This window comes from Peromyscus californicus, unplaced genomic scaffold, assembly GCF_007827085.1.
Source record: "Peromyscus californicus insignis strain IS unplaced genomic scaffold, ASM782708v3 Scaffold_9__1_contigs__length_137607984, whole genome shotgun sequence".
Taxonomy (NCBI): Eukaryota; Metazoa; Chordata; class Mammalia; order Rodentia; family Cricetidae; genus Peromyscus; species Peromyscus californicus.
This window is the reverse complement of record NW_026294617.1, coordinates 120,619,551-120,632,553: the sequence shown is the minus strand read 5'-3', so window position 1 is coordinate 120,632,553 and position 13,003 is coordinate 120,619,551. Positions and strand designations below refer to the sequence as shown.

General features: G+C 36.8%; 1 long non-coding RNA gene across 1 annotated transcript in view; it reads right to left on the bottom strand.

Moving 5' to 3' along the window:
* Positions 1 to 2,003: 2,003 nt before the first annotated feature.
* LOC128106454 (uncharacterized) overlaps positions 2,004 to 13,003 on the bottom strand; it is a 47,106-nt gene continuing 36,106 nt past the window's right edge. Inside the window, exon 4 of the long non-coding RNA XR_008216715.1 lies at positions 2,004 to 2,724. This is a non-coding gene — a long non-coding RNA (uncharacterized LOC128106454). The remainder of the gene's footprint in view (positions 2,725 to 13,003) is intronic.

Genomic DNA, 13,003 nt, shown 5'->3' with positions numbered 1-13,003 from the left:
TTTGCTTAAGGATCTCCAGCCTAAGACACGCAGGACTGAAGGCTCCATCTGACTTTCATGTTACTCTGCCAAGACTAATTTCAGGAAGATGGCTGTCCCCACAGTCTCTTTTTACGTATTAGGGAAATATATTAATTGGCCTTTGCACACTGGTGTCAGGAAGGGAAAAAAGTGGAAAGAGAAGGAAGAAAGGCAGGGTGAAAATTCTTACCTATTAGTTAATCTAGGATGTAAGCTCTGAAAAATAAACTTATTACACATTCACCATTTATCTCCACAGCACTCATCCCAATATTGAACCCACAAACAGAAATCTGTCTTTCATATAAAAACTAAGAACAAACCTTTAGAGACATGGAGAATGGACTTGATGTCATCTGTGAGCTGGTATAAGTGGACTAAGCGTACAGTAAGTAAAAGTTGAATGAACTGAAGTAAGCATGTCGTTAGGAGCTAAGCAAACACGCAGGCTCTGAAACAGCTCTCTAGGCATCCGGTAAAGGTTCTGACATAATTGAGAGGCTATTGAACCAATCTGTGAGATACTCAGTTGCTGACACAAAGAAAAAGGGAAAGGTTGCTCAGGCAGATTGATTAGCTAGCAGGCTCTCTACCTGGTGAATGAAAAGAACTATTAATGAGGCCAAAGTGAAAGGAAACCTTTGTTCTGGAGTTAAGGTTGGGGAGAAAGGTCAATGAAGGGAGTGAGGTGAACCCAGGGGACAATCAATTATAGGTCACAGTAGATCAATTACTGCCCTATCTGAGCATATCCAACCAGAAACCCAATGTCAGCTCCATCTCCATTTTTTCTCCTCAATCTCCTGTGGTTCCTAAAACCATCAATTCTAATCCTGTAGTCAGTTCTCTGCTCTGTGTTCATATCGTCCATGACTTAACAGAGACCTTGATCACCTCTTATCTGAAAATTGTTAATGATCTTTGAACTACTATCTATAGGTTGTAAACTTATTCTCCTTACTGTTGTAAGAATTTCCTTTAAATCACAAACCTGGCCACAATTTTAGATAAAGCTCTTTGATCAATTCTGTTATCTGCCAGATAACGTTCTAGTCATGGAATCCAATGTCATTCATTATCAGATCTCAAGATATTTTTCTAGAATCTCTTTCCCATCAGCCCACCCTACAACTCACACTAGACTTCAATCACAAATGACTTCCTCAGTGGCAGTGCTGGCTAGTTTGTAAGTCAGCATGACATAAACTAGAGTAATTTGAGATGTGAGATACTCACTGGAGAAAATGCTCCAAACACACTGGCCTGTAGGCAAGCCTGTCGGACATTTTGTTGATCAAGGATTGATGAGGGCAGATCCAGCTCACTGTGGGTAATGTCATCCTAGGAAGGTGGTCCTGGGTGGTATAAAAAAGCCTGCTGAACAAGCCACAGTAAGGTCCTTTATGGATTTAAGGATCACTCCTCCATGCCCTCTACTTCAGTTCCTACCTCTAGATGCCTGCCTTGAGATCCTACCCTGAACTCCTTCAGAATGTTGTATGATGACGTAAACTCTTTCCTCCTTAAGGTGATTTCTATCATGGTGTTTTACCACAATAGAAAACTAAGAATTGCTATATTTCTTTTTTAAGTTGTTCCCTCTGACTGGAAAGTTCTTTCTTCTCTTTACTAGATACATTTCTATTATAATTTGGACTAAATTAAAATGTCAAATTATTTCCTAATAACTTTTCACTTCCTCTACAAATTATCTCTCCCATTCTCTGTATGTCCTATACTGTCATGTATCTTATTTTTTACCTGTTGACTATGAAAGTCTTTGTCTTAGTATGCCCATCAGTTCCCAACTGATTGAATGAATGAATGAATGAATGAATGAATGAATCAGACAGCAGATAAAGCTCAAGAGGTGATAAGTACTCTCTTGATTATTACTTTTAATTACTCTTACAGTGAGGCCTATAAACCTCTAAAACATTGCAATATACATAATTTAGACATGCATTAAATTATAAATTTTACAGTAATATATTTTTATAATTTGTTACCAGTAACCTTTGTCACTGTGGGGGGGGGGGGAATAAAATATTTAATACTTCCAGAATCTCTCTACCTAGACACTTGAAATTACTTGTATTAGACTCTGCTCTAAGCATTGGAACTCCTTAGGGAGTGTGATAGTCAAGGTATTCTTATAAGGTTGACATTCCAGTGATACTTAAACTGGAAGGCAATAAGTAACTGAACAAATAATCTTAGTTGTATTGCTAAGTAGAATGGAATCATATGTTGGCCAGATTGTTAACAGGAAAAAAAAAGTGTTCATGGAGCTGGTATTTCAAATGAAACCTAAATGAAGTCAAAGCCGCCAGCAAGCACTGTGTCTGAAGGTGTAATGATCTTGTGTTTCAAGATAAGTTTCCTGTGGTTGGTGCTCAGCAGAAAGGGGGTCAAGAAATGCCATTAGGAAATGAAGTTGCAAAACAAGAAGGAGCTATACCAGATGCAACTTTATAAGCCAGGAAGAGAATAAAATTTATCTTTAGTAGAATAGGACACATGAGATTTCACAGTAGACCATTGAGTTACAGTGAAACAAATGTCTTCAACAGTCTTTAATTTCTGTCCCCACTGACTCGATTCGGGAGCTCCTGTCTTCCCTGATGAGTCACAGTAGCCTTTGCATGGTCTCCTTGACACTGCTGCTCCTGCCTTGATCTGAATTATTGTCAGAGCTTGTTTCTAGAAAACAAATGGGATCATGTTATACTCTGCTTACAGACCTATGAACTGTCCACATGTTCACCAAATTTTCAGTGTTACCCATTTTATGTGAACTATTTGACATGAATAGATTCAAAGACTCTGAGACTGATTCAAAGACTACCACATACAGAAAGTATGTTTTAGGTTTTATGAAATAATGTAAAACATCTCTCAACATATATAAATATATATTTATTAAAGAGGATGATAGACTAAAATTTACTCACATTTATTTAGATGTTGTTATATTTATGATACTGTTTGTCTAAGCCCTGATTACCATAAATTTGTCATGAATAACAGAAACATCTTAAGTTCCTCTTGCTCATATCTACAATCTACATGCAGATACAGACTCGAACCCCCCAGAAGCTCAGAATCCTACCTGAATTCCTGCCATTTTTATGTATCCTCTTTTGTTTTAAGGGTGCTCAAATGTTCTGTTCCTTTTTAATGGGATTATTTAATACTAATATTTACCACTAAAGTGTTCTGAAACTGTTTTCTGCACATAAGACCTGTATGAACTGCAAACACATTTTGTGAGTACCTAGATACTTCACTTTCATTTCCCTAACGGTGTCTCTTTGAGGGAGCTGACGGTTTTAGTTTTGATAACAGACTGTTCACCAAAGTTTTAAGTTTATATTTTCTTTTTTTTAGAGTAACAACATCATTTATTTCAGCTTCATGGATCCTATCAACCTCAGAGAATCAGCACAATCACAGGAATTAGCACTGCTCCACAGAAGCACGTCCAGACATTTTGGCAAAGTCTTGGAGCATTCTCAGTCTTAGGAAGAATCCGTGTGGCAAAGTCACTGAGGAAAAGTTTTAAGTTTATGTTTTCAATACCTTAAGAAATGTTTGCCTGTCTCAAGGGTGCAGATCCTCTACTGTGCTTTCTTCTGGATGCTTTACTGCCTGGGTGGGGTTACCATTGCTGCTTTAAAAACCTTTCTTCTTTTCTAAAACACACACCCAAAGCTATCTGGATGATTTCCTGTAGGGGCTGTTGCAGATGTTGAGGTTTCAATCACTTCTCATCTGTGTTTCAGCTGAAAATCTGTACATGGCATTCTCATAATCATTTAGTTCAAAGTATTGCCCGGCTTCTCTTTTGCTTATTTAATTGACCCGTGAGTAGTTTACATGTTTAATTTCCAATTATTTGGAAATTTTCTAAATGCCATTTTGTATTTGTAACTAACTTAAGTTGATTACGGTCAGCAAACAGTCTATGTGATGTCACTCATTTAAAATATGTGCGGATCTGTTTCATAGGACATAATGTAGCCCAGAATAGCTCTCGGCAAGGATTTGCATGGTATATTGTTGTTGGCTGTGCTATCCAGGAAATGTCCATGAAGTTAGCTTGATTAGTACTGTGATGATGTTTTTCAAGAATTTTACATTATTGACTTTCTGTCTATCTGTTCCCTCAACTGATGAGGGAAAAATGTTGATATTAACCATTATAATTGTCAATATTTTTCTCTTTTCAATACTGTCAAAATTGTTCTGTATAATTTGAAATTGTCATTATGTACATGTGCATATGAGTTTGCCATCTACTTAGTGAAGTGATTCTTCACAATGTCTATTATCTTGGTCTGTTTTCTATTATTATGATCTAATTCTGGAGGCTGTACAATTTCTTTTTTAAATTTTTTTTTCTTACAGTACTAAGGTGGGGAAGCACAAAAACATCACTACCATCTATTTGGCTACCAGAGATGGCCAAATACCAAAATGACAGGGTAGAAGAAATGGTTGGACAGAGCAAGCCTGCCAGAGAGAGGTCACTTTTGTAACCACTCCCTCAACACCTGTTTGTCTATCAACCTATCCCCTGAGTATCATTAACATGTGAATCTGGAGAATGAGTTTCCAGAGCATGAAGTTGGTTGAGGACACTAACCCCACCATTTTTCCAAAGCTCCTCTCCTTTCTCGCTTTGCAGTCTACCTTATCTGCTTCATACAAAGACAATCCAAATTCCTGCACACTCCTATTTATGTTTACAAATTATCTCTAAAACCCCTAGGCTGTCTTCAATCTATACATTAAGGTAGATATAATGCATCTATGTATATTAGAGCTTTTATCGGGTTAGATTTAGGTCTACCACTTTGCCATTTATCTCTTCTACCTGTCTTTGCTTTCTTTTTTGCTTTGTTATTCTCCCTTATAAAATATTGACTTTTCTTTGTAGTAATAAACCATCTTCTTTGAGTTTATTAGGTATATCTCTTGATTTTATTGTTACAGTTGTTTTTCTAAGGTTTACAGTATCATTAACCTATCAAAATCTACTTTGAAATGAGTGTAGAACTTCACATGTAATTTAAGGACCACACACATGTAATTTTCTAGTCTTTCCAACCTTCTCCATCATTTCACAATTACTTCTTATTTTTTTTTCAACTCTCCCAAACATTGATTCTTAAGAAGTTGGATGAAAGAAATGTTTACTATTTACCTATAGCTTGGCTTCTCCCAATGCTCATTATTCCTTTATAAAAATTTGAGTTTCCACCAAATATAATTTTCCTTCAGTTTGAAAAACTCACTGTAGTATTTCTTGTCAAGATGTAACAATGAATAATTTGGTCTTGGTTTTCTCAAAATGTCCTTATGTAGCTTTTATTTTTAAAAAATACTTATGTCTGATAAGGCCTTCTCAGATATCAAAGGTTTCATTGTTTTGGTCTATGTATTTGAAGTTATTTGTTTCTGTAGAAGAAACATGTTCTTTTGCCTTCTGATTGGCATTGTCTCTGGTCACTCACTCCTTTGTCCATCTGCAGGCAACATGTCCATCTTTATCTGGCTGTCCATGGATTATGTACAGAATTTCTTCAGTGTTTATTACATTTATTTTTTGTTGAGCCATTGAATTCTGTTAATTAATTTAGTTTTTCTAAAATCTGGAAAATTTTCAGCCATTATATCCTCAAATATTATTTCACCCACCCACCCCCAACTTTCTAGGCTGGTAATCAAATGTACGTAAAGATTACTTAACACTGAGCCCACGTCTGTAGCACTCTATTAATTTTTTCTAGACTTTTCTTTCTTCTGTGTTTCAGTTTGGACAGATTATATTGTTCTACATCCAAAACGACTGAGTTTCTTTAATTGTTCTGCTCTTAAGTACATCAAGAAAATTTTTTCTGAATATTGTAATTTTCATCTCAAGAACATCCATTTGTTCTTTTAAAATAATTTGTTTCTTATTTATTTAATTTATGTTTCCTCAAAATTACTGACATGTTCATAATAAACATTTAAGCTTGTATTCTGATTTCATTATCTCTCATTTTATGGATATGTTTCTATTGTCATGATTTATATTTTCCTTCTTTTTCAAATGTCATACAATTTTTATTTAGACCTAGACACTATGAACATCTTGTTATTTAACACTTGAATTTTCTTTTTCTTTTTCATCGCTGGTCTTGACCTAGTTGAATGCTTATCACAAGAAGATGAACTTGATTCTTTAGTGACCTTATGTAGTTGCTGTCCATGGATGTTTGGTCCTCACTTGAAGGTTTTAGTTTTAACTCTAAGGCTTGTGCTTTCTTCAGTCTTTATCAATGATCCTAGGTGGTCTTCATGCTTTTATGCTAGCTTGGTTGTTTTCATTTGACTTTCTGTGTGTGCCCCATTATCTTTTGATTACAGTTCTTCATTAATTGTTTTTCTTGTGTGATTACTCTGTGAACTTTGTCAAGTCTTAAAGGCACATGGAACTTATTCAACCAAATTTTCAATAGAACCCGAGGTCATCTTTTAAAATTATTTATCTGTGTAGCTCTTTACTCTTAATTCTACATCTTGCAATTTTTTTTTTTTTAGTTTTTTGAGACAGGGTTTCTCTGTGCAGCTTTGCGCCTTTCCTGGAACTCACTCTGTAGACTAGGCTGGCCTCGAACTCACAAAGATCCACCTGCCTCTGCCTCCCGAGTGCTGGGATTAAAGGCGTGCGCCACCACCGCCCGGCCTTACATCTTGCAAATTTTGACAGCCTTGGCTTCCCTAAAAATACAACCTCTGTGTCTTCAGTTCAGCAAGACCACCATGGTCTTCTTGATTTCCTTTTGCTGGGTCTAAGAAAATGCTTCTAAGGAAAAATGAAAATGGTAATCAGTCTTGCCTTTCTCACTAACACTTATGGAGTTGACGTTCTGCCTCTGTCAAATGTCTGAGGGTAGTTGTTTTACATGTGGCTACTTTTCTAGTTGTTTATTCACTATGTATGAGAAAAGTGCTATTCTCAAACCAACTGTTCCATAATAAGTTGAAGCAGAAGTTCATTCACAGATAAAAGTGATACTGTTCTAGAATCAGCCATCTTATAAACTAAAAATAACTAAGAATACCCACAATAATGTCCCATCAATGAGTATGACAATCACCAGTCTACCTGCTGCACCCAACCAGCTTCTTTCAGACCCAGAAGAAGATATCAGAGAACTGGTGAGCAGGGAAGATGGTACACTAGGAGTAAACACCAACTAATTTTGGTTTTCCCTTTAACCACAACAAGACTCTCTGTGAATTGTAGATGCACACACTTTCGTATGAATCCAAATGCTGTGTTGAGTCATACTTAATTCAAAGGAAAAACCAAGTTAAGTGTATGTCCTGACATAGGTCACATGATTCTCAGGGCTTCACTTCTAACAGTGCCTCCACTCTTTCCCCCAGTTACTCTCATCTCGACCATGCGCCAGCCTCCATTATCTCACGTCAGTTCTAGAACCCATAAGCTCTTTACTCACTGCCCACGTTTAAATGTACCACTGCTTCTCTGATGACTGTCTCTCTGATGTTTAACCCCTTTTCTGAAGTCAGGTCCTGTCACTTTTGAATAACCCCACCACCTTGAATTTAATAACTCATTGGACATTAAAACATTTACTAAATGCTTCCTGTTCACCAACAACTCTGAAAGTGCTTTATGTGTATGAAATCACTTAAATATTATGGTAACATTTTGTCCAAACTTTAAAGATGAGGACAATAAGAGTTTAAGAGCTTGGATCCAGAGAGAAGGCTTGGCATTCAAGGCACTGGGTGCTCTTGCTGAGGACCCATGTTCAGTTCCCAGTACCAACACGGTAGCTAGAGCTGTCCATAGCTCTAGCTCCAGGTCTGATGTCCTCTTCTGACCTCCACAGACAAAATGCACACATACCATGCACATGCATGAAGGCAAAACAATCATAACACCTAAAATAAAATCGTAAACACCTAATTAAATCTTAAAAAGACTTAAATGCTTTTTCAAAGTTATTCAATTATTAAGAAGAAAGTATAAATATAACCCCAGCTTTACATGCCTATGAGTGGTACACTTACAATTTTTAATTTGTCTTACATTATAATTAACTGAATAATTTAAATGTTTTTCAAACTAAATCAGAATTTCTGGGAATAAAACATAACTATCAGGTCTTAAAACCTTACAGATCGCCGGGCGGTGGTGGCGCACGCCTTTAATCCCAGCACTCGGGAGGCAGAGTCAGGCGGATCTCCGTGAGTTCGAGGCCAGCCTGGGCTACCAAGTGAGTCCCAGGAGAGGCGCAAAGCTACACAGAGAAACCCTGTCTCGAAAAACCAAAAAAAAAAAAAAAAAAAAAAAAAAAAAAAAAAAAAAACCAAAAAAAAAAAAAAAAAAAAAAAAAACCTTACAGATGATACAATTTTTCAGATATATTTGAGAATCAGTGTATAATACTATACTTTTTCCCCCCACATAAATTTGTTACTAGTTGATAAGAACTCAAGGAAGTAGCCAACACAATTTTATTGTAATGAAATTTAGCATTTGCCAAATGATTACTGATTGTACTGTGTAAAGAGGTCATGAGGGAAGCAGAAATCAATTGCTCAAAAAAGCAGTCTTAAGTCCAAGCACCAGGCAACTGTTGAGTAATTGAATATTAGAAGTCTACCATTAGGGCAATAATAAGACATGCCTCACTTGTTACTGTGGTTGGCTTATTCTGTCTAAGTTACTGTTCCCTGGGCATTGCAGGATACCATCAAGTAAATAGGAGACATTATGAAATTGCTTTGTAAGTGTAAGTACAGAATATAATACTGTTATGTTGTTAACTACAAACACTAGGCAATGTGTGCTATTAACATCCTTTGAAGGATAGGGTCAAATCTGGGCTTATGCTCATATCAGAAAAAATGCATTCATTTTTCCATAATTATTGTAGAATATAATATTAAAACACAATGCTTTGAAATCTAGTGTCCTAGATGACACTAAGAACACCCTAGACATAGTGATTTTGTAGAACTAAGTAGAGACTCTGTATGTGTTATGTGCCTAGTGACTTGTTTAGAATACATCTCTTTCTAGTCCCAGTAGGAAATCAGCTTCTAGATTAGAAATAATGAAATTCAATTAACTCCCTAAGTTGGTTTTTATGCTTACAACTACTTATGTCTCCAAATTCTAGCTGTGTCTATCCTCTTTTCAAACTCTGAGATACATATTTTTATGCAGTATTACCAATGCTCCATCAGGATGGTATTTTGCAGTATAATGGGTAATGAGACATTTTAATACTCTCTTCTTAAATTTTATTCATTATCATTATTTGCATCTATGCACACCTGCACAGCAGGAACACACATGCCAACAGCAAGAATATGGAGGTCAGGGGACAACACTCGTCAGTAAGTGTTCTTCCACTGCAGGTTCTGATGTCAAATTTAGGTCATCAGGCTTGCACAGCAAGCCTTTACCTGCAGAGCCATCTCACCAACCTGACACTTTTGTTATAGAGTAAGATTGCTTCTGGGGAACTTAAAAGGTTCTTTAGTATGAGAACGTATACCCCAATATTGAATAATAGTTAGGTGTTTAAAAAGAGTTTACTTCATCAATATTCAGTTGATAACTCTATTTTCTATTGAGGGATATATCTGTCAAACTCGGGTAGGCCATAATGCAGGAACAAATAGTCCCTGAACTAAGGATGCTTAAAAAGAACATTGGCTTATTTCTCAAATACACTCTGACCCATTTGAGACTTCAGGATGCCATGGTCTACTAGAATTGGAGCTGATGGAAAGATTCTTGAGACCTACTTGTACCAAAAGGGCACATCAATCACTTCCTGCTTTTAAGGCTTTCATGTAGAAATAATTTCTGTTTAAATCTTTAGCCCAAAAGAGTACCAGACAATTATAGTAAATAGAATTGATGATAGCAGTAACATGAACTCCTGACTACTAACGGTTGTCTTGTCCCCGTTCGTTGGGTAGATAAACATATCTACCCAACTCACAAGCTTCACTATTCAGTGTCAAGATGAAGGCCCAAGACCTAAAATAGTACATAGGTTGCTTCTCCATCATTAATTAACAATCTGTTCATTGGGTAAACAGCAGAGACCACAGGAGTACTGCTCAGAGGTAAATTTAAAATTCTGAGTAGATTAGCTGAAGGTTCCATTCCTGGAGGGGCAAATAGTCCTTTTTTTGGCCTTAACTTGTTCCTTCACAATTGTTTTCTGTGGTCCTTATTTTTCTCTTCTGGATTTTGTTGCTTTTTCATCATATTCCTAGGATACATACAAATGGGTATCAAAGGACACTCTACCCCTGAGGGCCAAAGAGTATCTCAGAAATCTTCTTGTGTACGTGTAGATATAATTCCTATAGATGTAACCCCAATAGTCATTTGAAGTGTTGGATTTCTATGGGCTAGCAATCCTATTGGAAGTGTGCAGTTTCTAAAACTTAGTAGATGTTATTCTTTTGTACCAGTAACTTCCATTTACCAATATGAAAGGTCCTTTCTAGATGGAACCCTTCCCCACTCTAACGCTGCTTTGTTGTCAACCATGTCTACCCTTTGCTGTAGTCTTCATTGCTAACACCTGGAATCTTAGACGCCTCTGGTTCCCTCTTCAGGCAATTAGTTTATGATTTCTTTCTCCCTTTTCTCTTAGAACCTTTGTCCTATTAGAAGTATTTTCTGGGTGTCAACTAACTACACCTAAAGGTTTTAATAATAAATGTGCCTTGTAATAGTTAAAAGAATTTCCTTTCTTTTCTCTTTGACTGTTTAACTTGAGAAGAAATTGCACAAGCACAGAGCTTTTGGACTGTGTCTATTTCCTGTCAATCCTGCTTGCAAATACACTACATCTTCCAGGGGGAAAAATGGAGTAATAAAGTCTTCCTTATAATGCCTCAATAAATATAATCAATAAAAAAGGCATACTATAGTTCTTGATTTTATATTCTAATTAGAACAACACCTAAAATTCTAGGTATAAATTTTAATGTCACTCAGGCTTATGCTGCAATAACAAATGACTCCAAGCTTCAGGGTTGAGAATAAACAGGGGACTTTCCAGTTTGTATTGCATGGCCACTGCCAACAGTCTTTTTATTGTGTCATTCAGAGTCCCAAACAAAAGTGAGAAATGACGAAAAGTTGTTGGCTACAATAGCAAACTCAAAGAGAAAGTCTGTTAGAGGATACATTGCTTCTTAAAGCATTTCCAGAAGTGATATGTGTTCTATACACCAAAGTAAACCATGTAGCCACACTCAGTCCAAGAGAGTCAGAAACGGAAAGATTTCAGGGCGTACTTGACACTCAGCCCTGAGTATGACCTGAGTATGAGGGCTCAGCACAATGACTTAGTGACTTCATAACTGATCAGGGCTCAGCACAATGACTTAGTGACTTCATAACTGATCAGGGCTCAGCACAATGACTTAGTGACTTCATAACTGATCAGGGCTCAGTACAATGACTTAGTGACTTCATAACTGATCAGGGCTCAGTACAATGACTTAGTGACTTCATAACTGATCAGGGCTCAGCACAATGACTTAGTGACTTCATAACTGATCAGGGCTCAGCAAACAGCAGGATGAATCATCATCCTTGCCATCAACTCCTACATAGAAAGTTCCCCTGTTGTAGAGATGACCCCAAAGGAGCAGAGTCCTCTTGGAGAACAGAAATCAAATTCACTTCTTATTTCAGCAAGAATACCTTTTCTCTTTCTACATCTGCTTTTCACCCAAGGTCAGAACTTAATCTGGAAATACACCCCAAATGAAAGGACTTACTACTTTTTGTCCATTTTTAAAAATGTATTTGTTCTACATGGTTCTACCAGCAAACTCTAAAGCCTCTTGAGATAATATGAGCTATAGAAGAAAAATCTGAGCTAAGCCTAGCACAAAAGAGAAATGAATGCTTCTCTTAGCCACAACCTTGGGCAAGTCTCTTATGACTCACTAAGGAGTCCTCTTCATGAGAGGTTGACAACCATGTCCCAGCAAGGGTGCTGGGAGGATGAGAATAACTTTGAACTGCCAAACACCAAGGCATTAGAGCCAGGAGGAAAGATCATTTTTTTAGTATGATTTCTTATTCCTCTACTAAAAATATTAACAGGAGCTACAAAAAAAAAATGCCACTGTTTAGCTGAATTAGCAGACAGTTCCTTCCACGTGTCAACTGCATAATCAGAATGATTGCACTCCATTATCTTGCCATTTTCCCGTGCTGTTCAATACCTAAAAGCTCTTCAAGCTTCGCTATTCAAAAGCTGAATGTGGGCCATCAATTTCTCCTCCTGTGCAGCTTCCAGTTGCCATGGTCTGAAGAGATCCTCAAAAAAGGGGGTATTCACAGGGCCCTCAGTCTCATCAATAACTCATTATTCCCATAGTCGGCAAAGCCAACTGGTCTGTGCCCACAAGATGGAAAGCAAACATGAGCCAGAGGAGTGCACCACAGAATGACATAAGCAGTATCAGTGTCCATCGGGGCTGACCTTGAACTTTCATCTCTCATTGTGATTTTCTACTCATTGTGCTCTCCTTGGCCTTGTTTTAATGCCTCATTCCATCACACTAGCTCAGTGCCTGGAGTAACTGTCTAATTAAGATCACTTTCATTAATCATACACCAATGTATGCACTAATGCAATTCTTCTTTTCTTTAAAAAGTAATTTTTTTCTTAAGCTATTAAGATTAAATTAGGGATTTTTTTTTTTTACAATTTCATGAGATTACTCAAAGCCCAAAGTCTACCAATACCACATAAAATAGAAATTCTTATTATATTATCTGTTGTGAAATGTGGTATGTGGTCAACAAAATAGTCATTATAATGTTAATAAATAGTATCTATTTGTGAGTTAGCAATTTATAAATAACAAGAATAAGATCAACTGATTTCCAAATCAAGAT